Consider the following 15,268-nt stretch of genomic DNA (forward strand, 5'->3'; position numbering starts at 1 on the left):
CTTGTCACACTCATTTCCATCCCCCCCCTTGTCACTCTCATTTCCATTCCCCCCCTTGTCACTCTCATTTCCATCCCCCCCCCTTGTCACTCTCATTTCCATTCCCCTCCCTTGTCACTCTAATTTCCATTCCCCCCCTTGTCACTCTCATTTCCATTCCACCCCCCTTGTCACTCTTATTTCCATCCCCCCCCCTGTCACTCTCATTTCCATTCCCCCCCTTGTCACTCTCATTTCCATCCCCCCCTGTCACTCTCATTTCCATCCCCCCCCCTTGTCACTCTCATTTCCATTCCCCCCTACCTTGTCACTTTCATTTCCATTTCCCCCCCTGTCACCTCTAGTGTAGTGTGGCCGAGCTCTGTTCGGTCCGTGGTACAGGAGCATTTGTTTCCTGTACCCGGCCGGACTGAAAGTAAGCACACACTAAGTGAGCACTTCCTGTCAGTCCGGCCGGGTACAGGAATCAAAAGCTCCTGTACCGCGGACCGAACAGAGCTTGACCACGCTACATTAACAGCACAGAGCAGACACAGCAGGCGCAGGCAGGCTGCGCAGCATTGAGCCGGCGGCCGGAGATTCTTTAGAGGAGCGGCAAGCGCTCAGCCGCTCAGGAGGCGCAGCATGAGGGGTGCCGCCGGCCGGCCGAACTTATATAACCAACGTTTTTTTTGTTTGTTTTTTTTTACACCACACCGCAACGGGCGCCCCCTGCTAAATGGCGCCCTAGGCGACTGCCTAAGTCGCCTTACTGGTGGCGCCGGCCCTGTCTATATATCTATTAAGTTGAATGACCCTTTAGGTAGGTATTTATGATATAAAGGGGTTATCCCATGACTAATGTAAAAAAATGAAAATCAGACGTCATATAGTACATGGCAACCTCCTTCTAATAAATCTAGAACCAGCCTTGTACCGCAAATGGATCCAGAGATATCCCCATTCATTGCTCTGCTAGATTTATATCAAGCTGACAGCTCAATGGGAGTGTATTTTCTGCTGCAACTAAGGGGGCATGTCTCAGCTCTCCCTATCACAGCTCAGGAGGCAGTTAAAGGATGAAACTGAGCATGTGCGGCCTTCTCAGTGAGTAGAATATACCAATAAGAAAAAGAACAAACAGCAGGTGGCGGTATACAGATACATTTTATTGAATAACTCGGTGGCTATGCTAAATTTTTATTCCATGCAATTACAAACGTGTTCAGATCCAGGTCCGGGTTGGAAAACTGTAGAATATTTTCCGTGGGACAACCCCTTTAAATTGAGGAAGAAAGACCTGTAATACATTTTAAAAGAATCTCAAACTTTAAATAGTTTGCCATGGGGCCCAGTATATTCTAGTTACTCTCCCTGATAGTAATTATTTATATTGGTAGTATATACTCTAACTTCTGGGACTCCACACCTTTAAAGGAGTTCTCTGGTCCCATAAGGAGCACTGAATATTTTGACCCAAATACCTGTTTTACATGTCAAGACTTTCCTTCCCTTGTTCTATTCCTTATGTTATTTGAGCAGAATCTTAACCCCTTAACGACCCAGGACAAGAATGCTCGTCCTAAATCGCCGGCACTTAGCGCTAAAGGACGAGCGTTCTCGTCCTGCAGTCGTTCCTCCCCCCCGCATGCGGTCCTGCAATCAGAAGCAGAGATCCGGCGGTTAATGACAGACGGATCCCTGCTGCATCCACCAGCATTGGCGATAACGCCGATGCCGGTGGATTAACTCCTCATATGCCGCAGTCTGCGCTGACCGCGGCATATGGGAGGTTTGCTCTACCTCACCTCATACATCAGGTCCCCGCACTGCTGTGGTGGGGACTCGATGGTTGCCATGGCAGCCCCAAGCCATTCCAAGGCTTGGGGTCTGGCATGTACGGAGGCCCAGCCCCCAGGCTGGGTCTCCTAGGCAACTGTTAGAGTCTTACAGTGTAAGACACTAACAGTTCAATATGGCATAATACAGATGTATCGTGCTGCATTGAAACAGGGATCAGACCCTGTAATGTTGAAGTCCCAGAGAGGGACAAATAATAAAGTGGAAAAAAAAGTTTATAAAATGAAAGTTTTACAAAAAAAATTTAAAGTTTCAAGTAAAAAAAAATAAAAGCGTCCTTTTCCAAAAAAAAAGTAAAAGAAAATTGTTAAAAAACATTTGGGAAAAGACATATAGACATATTAGGTATCGTGGCGTCCGTATCGACCAGCTCTATAAATATATCACAGGACCTAACCCCTCAGATGAACACCGTAAAAAATAAAAAATAAAAACTGTGCTAAATAAACCATTTTTTTTCACCTTATATCACAAAAAGTGTAATAGCAAGCGATCAAAAAGTCATATGCACCCCAAAATAGTGCCAGTAAAACCTTCATCTCATCCCGCAAAAATCATACCCTACCCAATGATAATCGCCCAAAAACTGAAAAAACTATGGCTCTTAGACTATGAAAACACTAAAACATGATTTTTTTTTTGTTTCAAAAATGAAATCATTGTGTAAAACTTACATAAATAAAAAAAGTATACATATTAGGTATTGCCGCGTCCGTATCGACCGGCTCTATAAAAATATCACATGACCTAACCCCTCAGATGAACACCGTAAAAAAAAAAAAAAAAAAACTGTGCTAAATAAACCATTTTTTGTCACCTTACATCACAAAAAGTATAATAGCAAGCGATCAAAAAGTCATATGCACCCCAAAATAGTGCCAATCAAACCGTCATCTCATCCCACAAAAAATGAGACCCTACCTAAGATAATCGCCCAAAAACTGAAAAAAAATATGGCTCTCAGAATATGGAGACACTAAAACATGATTTTTTTGTTTCAAAAATGAAATCATTGTGTAAAACTTACATAAATAAAAAAAGTATACATATTAGATATCGCCGCGTCTGTGACAACCTGCTCTATAAAAATACCACATGATCTAACCTGTCAGATGAGAGTTGTAAATAACAAAAAAAAAACGGTGCCAAAACAGCTATTTCTTGTTACCTTGCCTCACAAAAATTGTAATATAGAGCAACCAAAAATCATATGTACCCTAAACTAGTACCAACAAAACTTCCACCCTATCCCGTAGTTTCTAAAATGGGGTAACTTTTTTGGAATTTCTACTCTAGGGGTGCATCAGGGGGGGTTCAAAGGGGACATGGTGTCAAAAAAACCAGTTCAGCAAAATCTGCCTTCTAAAAACCGTATGGCATTCCTTTCCTTCTGCGCCCTGCCGTGTGCCCGTACAGAAGTTTACGACCACATATGGGGTGTTTCTGTAAACTACAGAATCAGTGTCAGAAATTTTGAGTTTTGTTTGGCTGTTAACCCTTGCTTTGTAACTGGAAAAAAAATATTAAAATTGAAAATCTGCCAAAAAAGTGAAATTTTGAAATTGCATCTCTATTTTCCATTAATTCTTGTGGAACACCTAAAGGGTTAACGACGTTTGTAAAATCAGTTTTGAATACCTTGAGGGGTGTAGTTTCTTAGATGGGGTCACTTTTTTGGAGTTTCTACTCTAGGGGTGCATCAGGGGGCTTCAAATGGGACATGGTGTCAAAAAAAACTGTCTATCAAAATCTGCCTTCCAAAAACTGTATGGCATTCCTTTCCTTCTGCGCCCTGCCGTGTGCCCGTACAGCAGTTTACAACCACATGTGGGGTGTTTCTGTAAACTACAGAATCAGGGTCATAAATATTGAGTTTTGTTTGGCTGTTAACCCTTGCTTAGTAACTGGAAAAAAAATATTAAAATGGAAGATCAGCCAAAAAAGTGAAATTTTGAAATTGGATCTCTATTTTCCATTAATTCTTGTGGAACAGGATTAACAACGTTTGTAAAATCAGTTTGAATACCTTGAGAGGTGTAGTTTCTAGAATAGGGTCATTTCTGGGTGGTTTCTAATATGTAAGCTTCACAAAGTGACTTCAGACCTGAACTGGTCCTTAAAAAGTTGGTTTTTGAAAATTTCTGAGAAATTTCAAGATTTTGGGCACACTTATCCCAGCAAGGCCCCAGATCATCTACACAAGGGCACCAGATCTAGGTATAAAAGTAGCACTGTCGGTCAAACATAAATTGAAAAAATCCCCCAAAACTGATAATTGGATGAGTCTAAAGGACTTTTACAGATGCGGCCAATGTGCCGGCTGTAAAGTGACAAAAGCCCCCAAAAATATCAAAAAGATAGATTCGACCCAAAACAGTTTTTCATGGGAGATTAAACACTTTTTGACCTGTAATTCTACTAGCGTGATATATCTAGTCCAGTGCCCCTGTTCTAGACAGTATATTGGAAGAACCAAGAGAACTTTGAAAGTGAGGATATCTTAACATGTGTCTAATATTAGAAAAACTATATCTGAAACACTCACTTTCAAAGCACTTCAAAGAAGCCCACAACCAAGATCCCAGGGGACTGATATTTATGGCCTTGGAAAAAATAGACACACATTGGAGAGGGGAAAAACATGTAGAGAGAATGTCTCGGGCGGAGTCCCGACGCATATATGATTTCGGTAGCTTGATTCCAGCGGGCCTAAACGCCGAACTTGACATTTTTGGCTTCCTTTAGATCATCGGTTGTGTGCCTCTCATCTAATGGGGGATCACATGTCTGGCCGTCTATCGGCGCTGTGACCCCCCCTTGGAGAAAGGCCTACATACCCATTACCACATAAATGAGAAAAGAACAATTGAAAAATGGACTATAGGATAATACAATATTTGTTGAACAATCCAGGAACTGTGTTCCCCTCTTATATGAGGGTCTACTTTTACTGATGACCTATTACAGGGGTCTGCAACCTTTAAGACATAAAGAGCCACTTGGACCCGTTTCCGAAGGGAAAAAAAACTGGGAGCCGCAAAACCATTGCGACATTTAAAACAAATATAACACTGCATATATTGTTTCTTACCTTAATGCTATATACAGGATCGTGCAGTCAGCTGTCAATCTGAAGAAAAAAAGGACTTTTTCACTTAACAATGTAAAATATATTTTTGCAAATTAATAGCTAATTAAAATATTTAATCTACCTTTACCAGACCACCCCAATCATGTGCCAGTAATACCAGACCCCCCCAATCATGTGCCAGTAATACCAGACCCCCCTCCTATCATGTGCCAGTAATACCAGACCCCCCAATAATTTGCCAGTAATACCAGACCCCCTCCAATCATGTGCCAGTAATACCAGGCCCCCCTCCAATCATGTGCCAGTAATGCCAGACCTCCCCAATCATGTGCCAGTAGTAATACCAGACCCCCACAATCATGTGCCAGTAGTAATACCAGACCCCCCCAATCATGTGCCAGTAGTAATACCAGACCCCCCTTCAATCATGTGCCAGTAGTAATACCAGACCCCCCCCCCCAATCATGTGCCAGTAATTCCAGGGGCCCCCCCAAATTCCCCAATCATGTGCCAGTATAATACCATTATGTGCCAGACTGCCAGTTAAAAAAAAAAATAATTAACACTTATACTTACCTCTTTGGAGCGATGCGATGCAGGCCTCTTCCGGCCTGTGTCCCGACTCCAGCGATGTACGGCTCAGGTGGCGCGATGAAGTCATCGCGCCGCCTACGCCGGCCTCTGATAGGCTGCCGGCCTAGTAGTGCCAGCAGCCTATCAGAGGAACAGGAAAGGGACACACCTCCCTGCCCTGCTCATCCGCACAGCCTCCTTTTGTATCGTTGTCCTGAGGACGGCGATGCAAACAGATCACTATGGAGATGAGCGCTTCGCTTCCACAATGGAAGCGCTCATTTCAGTGCCTGCCCAGCCGCTGCCGCACAGTGCCTGCCCCGCTGCCGCCGCACACACACTGCTCATGCCCATGCCAGAGCCGCGGCAAAGGTTCAAAAGAGCCGCGGGTTGCTGACCACTGACCTATTACAAAAGAAATAGCTATTGTTTTAGATACTGTTTTATTATTCTCTTCAGATTTTTTTATATCAATTTTATTATATATAAATCTTTTGGAAACACTAGATGTATGTATAGGACCGTAGGATTGTCCATCAATGAAAGTTGGCCATATTTATATATATATACCGTTATGTTTTATATGTTTTTATGCTTTTTTTGTGCAAAAGCAATGCCGCAGAAGTAATTATTTTATCATATAGCTTTATCGCAACAAGAACGAGATAATACAGAAAAAACGCATATGTACCAAAAAAAAACGCATCAAAAACGCCATGATGCCGCAAGTAGCTAAAAGTGATCCTAATCCGGGATTTTGACCATACCGAATGGACTATAAAAGGAAGTGATGCCATAATGGCGGGAGAGCCACTGAGGAAGGGGAGAGACGTCCCCAAAACGCGTCTGGCGTAGCTCACCCCCATAAAGAACGATCCGGAGTCATCAGGAAAGTTTACAAACTTCTCAAATATTGGAGCGCTCCATTTAATACCAACCTGAAATTGCTTCAAGGAGAAATAGGACTGAACGCACTAACAGGCAAATCTCGCGAGACAAACATCACGTGGTACGGAAGTCTCGAACGAGGACGCCAAACAGTGAGAGAAGACGGTGGGACAGCGTGGTGAGTAGCGGTCATAGAGAGGAATTCTCCAACTACCGGCCCCGACCTAGAAGGGTAAGAGAAATGGCTATACCTTACTACTTTACTCCCGACCTGTAGCCTTACATCAATATTTCTCTGTGTCAACATCAACCGGAATTATATACTCTCTCCTTGGAACTATCACACGGCCATAGTGCCGACTCCAGACTATTTAGTGTCCCGAATAGGGAATATATTCTAAGGAGGACACAGCCATATAGTATAAAGTGATTTTTCTAAATAACTTCTTTGTAGACCTAACTGAGAGACATATTCATCTCAAGTTACTCAAGGGACATCTCCAACTTTTTCTCTAAGTGCAAGAGACGGTATTGGTAGTTAGTATTTATCCTGCGGCCATTTGCATCTTATTTTTATCAAGTGATTGTATTTTATTATGTTTCTTTTATTATGAATTATATGTCGGTTTTAACTAAGTGTCTTAATAAATTGCCATCCTTCGATTGAACCACATATTTGAGTGCCAGCCTTTTACTCTTCTATTTCATTATTTATTTTACTGATTGGGCGATCAGTTTTTAGGCTAGAGCACCAGTTCCTGTTTGGAGAGGTGGTGAGCTATCCACTATTGTGTTACTACATTACTTCTAAACTTCTAAGCCTTGTAACGTCTCCCAAAAATAAAATGATCCTAACATGAAGTAGACATATGGGAAATGTAAAGTAATAACTATTTTTGTAGGTATTAATATGTATTATAGAAGTAGAGAAATTGAAACTTGGAAATTTGCTAATTTTTCCAAATGTTTGGCAAATTTTGTAATTTTTTATAAATAAAAATGAATTTTTTTGACTCCATTTTACCAGTGTCATGAAGTACAATATGTGACGAAAAAACTATCTCAGAATGGCCTGGGTAAGTCAAAACGTTTTAAAGTTATCACCACTTAAAGTGACACTGGTCAGATTTGCAAAAAATGGCCTGGTCCTGAAGGTGATAATGAGCCCGGTTCTTAAGGGGTTAACATGCAGGACTTCCTGTTTTCTCAGCAATGATGTTTTATACAATTGATATATGCAGAGAGACAAAAGGACATAAACGCATCCCATATATAGTACTGACTATCAAGATGTCATGATTACAGAATTAAAATCTTATAATCAGATACATTTGATAATAATTCCATAATAACCATATTTTTAGGACTATAAGACACACCTTTTAGCAAGAAAAAATCCTTCTAAAATGTGACTGCATCTTATAGTCCACATTCAGGTTGGTCCAGCAGTACCTGACCCTCTGACTGCTGCTTTAATCTCTAGCAGAGGGATCATACTGTGCTTTGCCCAATCAGTGAGAGACGTGTTTGTCTGCACACTTCTCTCCCCCCCCCCCCTTCCGACAACGATCTGTGTGATCAGTGCAGGCAGGAGAGGGGGCTGAACGATTGTTCAGCACATGGAGGGGACTGTTAGAAATTCAGCCCCCTCCATCTTGCAGGATCCCTGCTGCAATGAAATTTGATTAAATGTCTTATTAACTGTAGCTGAAGGACCTTTAGTGATATCATGAGTGGGAAGAATTATGTGCTTGTGTGGAGAAATATGATTTTTAATTAAAGATAATACCGTGTATGTGTGTAAATATATATCTATATATACACTATCAATTGTGTAGCAGTGCTGTGTTTATTATGTGTGTATGCAGAAGAGCTGGGTGTATACATATATAAGTCAGCAGTAAGGCAGAGCTGTCGTGGGTGTGTATGTAGCAGTGCTATGTGTATATATATATATGTCAGCTGTGTAGCAAAGCTGTGTTTGTCAGGTGCATATGCAGACAAGCTGTGCATGCAGCAGCGCTCTATGTGGGTGTATATAATGTTTTTGTTTGCGTGTATGTATAATTTGCGTGCTGCAGAGCTCTGTGTGTATAATGTGTGTACTTTAGAGCTGTGTGTGTATTTGTCTAATGTCATGATCATGGAAAGTAAAAAAAAAATGCCTAAAAAAATAAATAATCTAGCAGAACAATCTTTACGTTCACATAGCTATATGAGGGCTTATTTTTGGTGGGACAAGATGCATTTTTTAATGCCACCATTTCATTTACCATGTCTTGTATTAGAAAACAGAAAACAAATTCTTTGTGTGGCAAAATTGAAAAAAGCCACTGAATTCCACCAAGGTTTTTGGGGTTTTGACATCACAGCGTTCACTATGTACAAAAAATTACCTAACGTCCTTATTCTGCGGCGCAATACTAATGTGGCGATACCAAACTTGAACAGTTTCTTTTGTTTGTTTTACTTCTTTAAAAAAAATAAAAACCTTTAGAAAAATCTAAATTTTCTTTGCATCACTATATTCTGACATAACTTTTTTATATTTTGGTCTACAGAGCTGTATAAGGTCTTATTCGTTGCATAACGAATTGTAATTGTTATTGATACAATTTTTGCAGTATGTATGACGTTTTGATCACTGTTATTCAATTTTTTGGGGGGAAAAGATGACCAAAAAATTGCAAGTTGCGTGTTTTTCTGTTATGGCGTTCACAGCACAGGAATTTTTTTTTTTATATATTTCATTGTTCAGACATTTTCGGATGGGGCAATACCCAATATGGTTAATTTTTATTTATATTGTTTATGTATTTTTATATGTAAAATTGGGAAAGGGGGTGATTCAAACTTTTAATATAGCTCAGCATAGAGAATGCCATGGCAGCCTGGACGCTTCTGAAGCGATTTAACTGCCAGGGCTCCAATCGGAAGGCAGCGGTGCCGCGATCAGCGTTGAGGGGTTAAATGAGGGGGTGGGGCGATCTCCGCTCCCCATCAGTGTGGCCAGGTGCCGGCTATATGGGACAGCTGGCACACTCTGCGTATGGAGCAGGGTCACGGCAGAGGCCCGCTCCATACACCCACGAGCGCATAACACCCTATATATGGGGCGTTATGGGTTAAGGGGTTAAGTAGAGATTTTTTTTCTAATTTTCTGTTGTCCAAACCTGGGGTGTATCTTATATTGCCTATACACTGTATGTCTGTGCCTCTGTCTCAGTACCCATTATCTTTGTACATAAAAAGAATAGGGAAACTGATCTCCTAGCTTTCTACGGGCTTTGCACAAAACAGGTACTGAATCTCCTTAAAAGCTATAGACACCTTTGGAGGCAATTTTTTTATGATTGCATGTTACTCATTTTGGTCTAAAAATCATTTTTTCAATTGCCCTTTATTAAAAATATTGAGCTGTTCTGTCACAAAGAGTTAACTGTTTTTCTAGCTGTGTGACTGCTACTTTCACTTTCACTTTCTGCCCTTATTTCTAAACTACTAAGAGGTTATTTATTTCAGCCACATTCTTATAAGTAAGATAAGAACTGAGCTATAATGATTGTTTATACTTAGAGATGAGCAAATTTCTAAAAAATTTGATTCGGTCAGTTAGACAAATTTTCCCGAAAATATTAGATTTGATCCGAATTAATTTGTGGCAAATCGCGTTAAAAAAAATTCTGTTTCCTGGCTACAGAGAGCCTGTATAGGTGTGTAGAACACTGTGCCTTGCAGCAACACGCATACTGAGTCTGCTGTGGTAGTGAAACAATGTGAGTCAGTATGACATGCAGATGACAGGCGTCGCTCTTAGAATCACTGCACACTTCACTTCTTTGGGCAGTTACGGGGCCAACACTGACCGAATAACTCCTACTATAGCGTGAAAGAGCGCACTTGTTTTACACCGTCGTCACCTGATTCCACATAGATGTCTAGAGAACCTGTTTTATTAAACGCTTATAAAAGTAGAGCCCCCCTAACAGAGTGGAGAGGGTGTCAGCAGTAAGTTTGTGTTGATGTCACTAATTATTTTGCCCTTCTTCTGATCCGTCAGAATAACCCCCAAAAAATTGATTCTGTCTGTTGAGCATCCGTCTTCACTCGGTCAGCATTTGGTCAGTCATCCATCAGTATTGCTAATGCAAAAAAAAACACAGGAGTGGATACAAAACAGAGATGACATGTGAATGTATTATTTGCATGTCTCCTGTGTTTTGTACCCACTCGTGCTTTTGGCCACCAAATCACAAGCCATTTCTGATGGTACCATACAGTCTTTACAGCTGATACACAGACAGGACCCATCTTCCTTCTGACAGATCAGAAGAAGGGTCAAATAAATTATGTCAGCCAGACCAAAAGACAAAATAGTGGCACAGTCATGAAGTGGGGAGGGTGGGAATATCATGAGAAGTACACAGAGTGGCCCTATGACATAGTGGTGAGGTGGAAGCAGCATGAGGAGACCACAAAGTGACCCAATGACAGAGTCTGGAGGTGGTGGCAGCATCAGCAGGCCACAGAGTGGCACAATGACAGTGTGGAGATGGCAGCAGCATCAGTAGGACAGAGAGTAGCAAGGTGACATAGTGTGGAGGTAGCAGTAGCATCAAGAGATTACAGAGTAGCACAATGACAGAGTGTGGAGGTGGCAGCAGCAGCATGAGAAGGTCACAGAGTGGCAAGGTGACATAGTGTTGAGGTAGCAGCAGCATCAGGAGACCACAGAGTGGCAAGGTGACTTTGTGTGGAGGTGGCAGCAGCATTAAGAGACACACAGAGTGGCAAGGTGACATAGTGTTAAAGTAGCAGCAGCATTAAGAGACCATAGAGTGGCAAGGTGACATAGTGTGGAGGTGGCAGCAGGATCAGGAGACCACAGAGTGGCAAGGTGACATAGTCTGGAGGTGGAAGCAGCATCAGGAGACCACAGAGTGGCAAGGTGACTTTGTGTGGAGGTGGCAGCAGCATTAAGAGACACACAGAGTGGCAAGGTGACATAGTGTTAAAGTAGCAGCAGCATTAAGAGACCATAGAGTGGCAAGGTGACATAGTGTGGAGGTGGCAGCAGCATCAGGAGACCACAGAGTGGTAAGGTGACATAGTGTGGAGGTAGTAGCAGCATGAAGAGGCCACAGAGTGCCACAATGATAGAGTGTGGAGGTGGCAGCAGCAGCATGAGGAGGCCACAGAGTGGCACAATGACAAAGTGTGGAGGTGGCAGCAGCAGCATGAGGAGGCCACAAAGTAGCAAGGTGACATAGTGTTGAGGTAGCAGCAGCATTAGGAGACTGCAGACTGGCAAGGTGACATAGTGTGGAGGTGGCAGCATCAGAAGACCACAGAGTGGCAAGGTGACATAATGTGTAGGTGGCAGCAGCCTCAAGAGACCACAGAGTGGCAAGGTGACATAGTGTGGCGGTGGCAGCAGCATCAGGAGACCACAGAATGATCCGGAGACAGAGTAGGGAGGTGGGTAGCAATGCAAGTACCAGCTGAAGATGGTGTGTGAAAGAAGGAGCACTTGGCATCAGAAGTGTGGCATCAGGCGGGTGGCAGCATTAGAATAGTAGCAGAGGCAGGTAGCGAGAAGAAACCGGTCTCTTTTGTCAAAGTGTTGGTGTCGCACCATGGATGACCTAGTCGGATGCATCAGGCATTGGTAGGTGGAAATCCTGGCTGATCCACGCCTGATTCATCTTGACAAAGGTCAGTCTCTCCATGTTTTGGGTTGACAGGCGAGTTCTTTTTGGGGTATCTATGGCCCCCGCCGCACTAAACACCCGCTCTGATGCCACACTACTGGCCGGGCAGGACAGCTTTTCCAGGGTAAACTCGGCCAGTTGTGGCCACAAATCCAGTTTGGCTGCCCAGTAGTCCAGTGGATCTTCAATGATGGCTGGCAGGGTACAGTCCAAGTATGCCACCACCTGCTGGTTCAGGTTCTGCTCTATGTCTAGCTGCTGGTGAGTAGTTTCTTCACTATGCAGGGTAAGAAAACGGCTCATTAGCAACTCTATACTCAGGCTGCTGCTCCTGCCAACCCCCCAGCAGCCATGGCAATTCAACGTGAGTGCAGAGGGCTCCCCCGGTCAGACTTGTGAGTGGATAGACGATGGCACAGATAGGCAGCGGCCAATTGACTACATAGGATATCTCTGTAGTAGTTCAGTTTGTCCTCCCTATTAGCGGGTGTAAAAAAGGCCCACATTTTGGACCATTAGCGAGGGTCTAACATGGTGGAGAACCAGTGACAATTCGGCTATCACTACTCATTGTGAGGATTCGCTCTGGTAGGCAGGGTAAGCGGACGCAGAACAGAGGCAAAAGAAACAGTTTGTAAAACAAAACTTCAGTGTTTATTCACACAGGAGGAAAAAACAAAGCAACATTTTTCAGTCTTAGTGTTTATTCACACAAAGGAAAGTCCAAAGCACAAAACAGTCACCTTGTTAGCAGGTTTTTTCAGCAGTCCACAACAGGCTTTAGGGGGCCTGTTTCCCCTCATGCAGCTCTCAGCCCTCTAGCACAGCACCAAGACTTAGATCCCAAAACAGAAAACAGAGACCTTGATTCAGAGCCCAGCTGCCTATTTAAAGTACAGCCAGGTGCTGCCAAAACCTGGAACGGCACTTAAACTCCGGTCCGGTATTTGATCTTACCTGGCTGGAAATCAGCCCAGCCGCCCATGTTGGGAGGAAAATACCTGCCTTCCCAAACAAAACCCCTTGCTATGTCACAGCATGCAAGTGAGCATGCATCATTTGCACAAGTGACTTGGAGGGACTCCCTGCCTCCATCTCCACTGCATACTACCACGGTGTGTCTGTGTCATCTGCCTCGTCTTCCTCATCTTCCTCTTGCTCCTCCGGCTGCTCCTGCTCCTCCTCTCCGGTCACCTGTGTATAAAAACCACCCATTTCGCTACACATTGCTTGTGCTCCAATGTCCTCCTCCTCCAGTTCAGCCCCCACAGGGTTCATGTGGCCCTGAGATATAGGCCCCTGACCAGCCAGATTTAACAGCATCTTTTCCAGGATATGAGTTAGCGGAATGACAATGTTCATCCTGTAGTCCTGGTGACTGACAAATAAAGTGGCCTCCTCAAAAGGCACGAACAAATGACTGGTGTCACGCATGAGCTGCCACTGGCTAACATCGAAGTTACACAGGGGAGTACCTCTGTCTACCTGTATCATCAAGAAATCATTTATGGCCTTTCTCTGCTTGTGCAGTCGGTCCAACATATGGAGGGTGGAATACTAATGGGTGAAAACGTCGCATATCAACCTATGTTGGGGGATGCCGTTCTGCCGCTGTAGCTCAAGGAGGGTGTGCTTGGCGGTGTACGAGTGGCTGAAGTGCATGCAAAGTTTCCTGGCCATTGTTAGGCTGTCTTTCAGATGGATGGAAGACTTCAGGAAACGCTTGACAACCAGATTGAACATGTGCGTCATGCAGGGCGCATGGCTCAGCTCTCCTTGACGCAGTGCCGACACCATGTTTTTCCCATTGTCGGTCACCATGGTTTCCGATTTAGAGTTGTCGCAGAGAAAAACAGGATTAGATTTCTTGATGAAGACGCGGAGCAGTTCCTCCTGTGTGTGACTCTGTTTGGCCAGGCAAACTAGGTGCAGAACAGCGTGACACTGCCATCCCCTACACATGTGGTATGCTGGTGGGGCACTGTGAATTGTCCCTGCAGTGGAGGCTGAGTACAAAGTATAGGATGAGGAGGCAGAGGCGTACATTGTCGCAGGACCAAAGGCGTGAGAACGTGGAGGCGGAAGCTTTGTCACCTGGCCAAGTTGCTGGTTTCGCTGGGCAAGAACTACATTTACCCAGTGGGCCGCAAAGGACATATATTGTCCTTGAACATAGTTACAGCTCCACACGTCGGCGCTGCCGTCCACTTTGGCAGACAACAACAGGTTCAAGGACTGGCTCACCTTCTGTTCTACATATGTGTGCATGGTTGGTACTGCCTATTTGGCAAAGAAATGACAGCTTGGGACTCTCCACCTAAATGGCCATGTTCACTTCCCCCGGGGGCTTAACAAAAAACTGCCACAGCGCCGAGTAGTTGATTTTCTCCCCAACACTCCGCACTGACTGACTGCTACCGCTGCTGCTTCCGTGAACCCCTGCACCACTACTTTCCGGGCAGGTAGGCTCCTGCGAAGCGGGTGGTCTACCCCGGGCACTTTTGGCTCCCGACCTCCCACTGCTGTCACCCTGCTGACTCCCAGCCACACTAGCGACTTGCTCACTCCGCCGCTGCCACCCTCTTCTCTCGATGATGATGAAGCCCATAATTTACCTGGCTCCCAAGTGCAATCAGCTACATCATCATCGAGTACTGCCTGCTCGTCACTGATGTCCTCCTCAACAGTCTCTGGGTCAGGAGCCTGACTGCTCACAACACCAGCTTCCACGCCACTCTCCTCATCACTACTTGCCCGCCTACCAGAGGAAGCAGCGGATGTCTCCTCCGGATCTTGGCTAGGCAGTAGCTGCTGACTGTCCTCTAGTAGCTTGTCCTCTCTGTATAATGGAGCTGAGCCCACAGCATATAGTACTTCTCTGGCTGAGGGAACAGAAAAGGACAGAGGCAGGTTGAGCACAGGGCCTGCTCCCGGGCCATGCCAATTAAGGGTTGTGTCTGAAGAACCCACGACTCTTGGCTTGGGGTGTCTGATGTCACTTGCGACAAAGTCGAAGATCGAGTCAACCATTCAAGAACCGCTGGGTTGCTGGTCAAGACACGACCGCTAGCTGACACTGCTAGCTGAAGCCTCTCGAAGTGACCCCTTCTGCCACGCCCCCTTACTTTGTTGCGACCTGTGCAGGGCCTGTAACTACTCTGTCTGA

This window comes from Bufo bufo, chromosome 2, assembly GCF_905171765.1.
Source record: "Bufo bufo chromosome 2, aBufBuf1.1, whole genome shotgun sequence".
Taxonomy (NCBI): domain Eukaryota; kingdom Metazoa; phylum Chordata; class Amphibia; order Anura; family Bufonidae; genus Bufo; species Bufo bufo.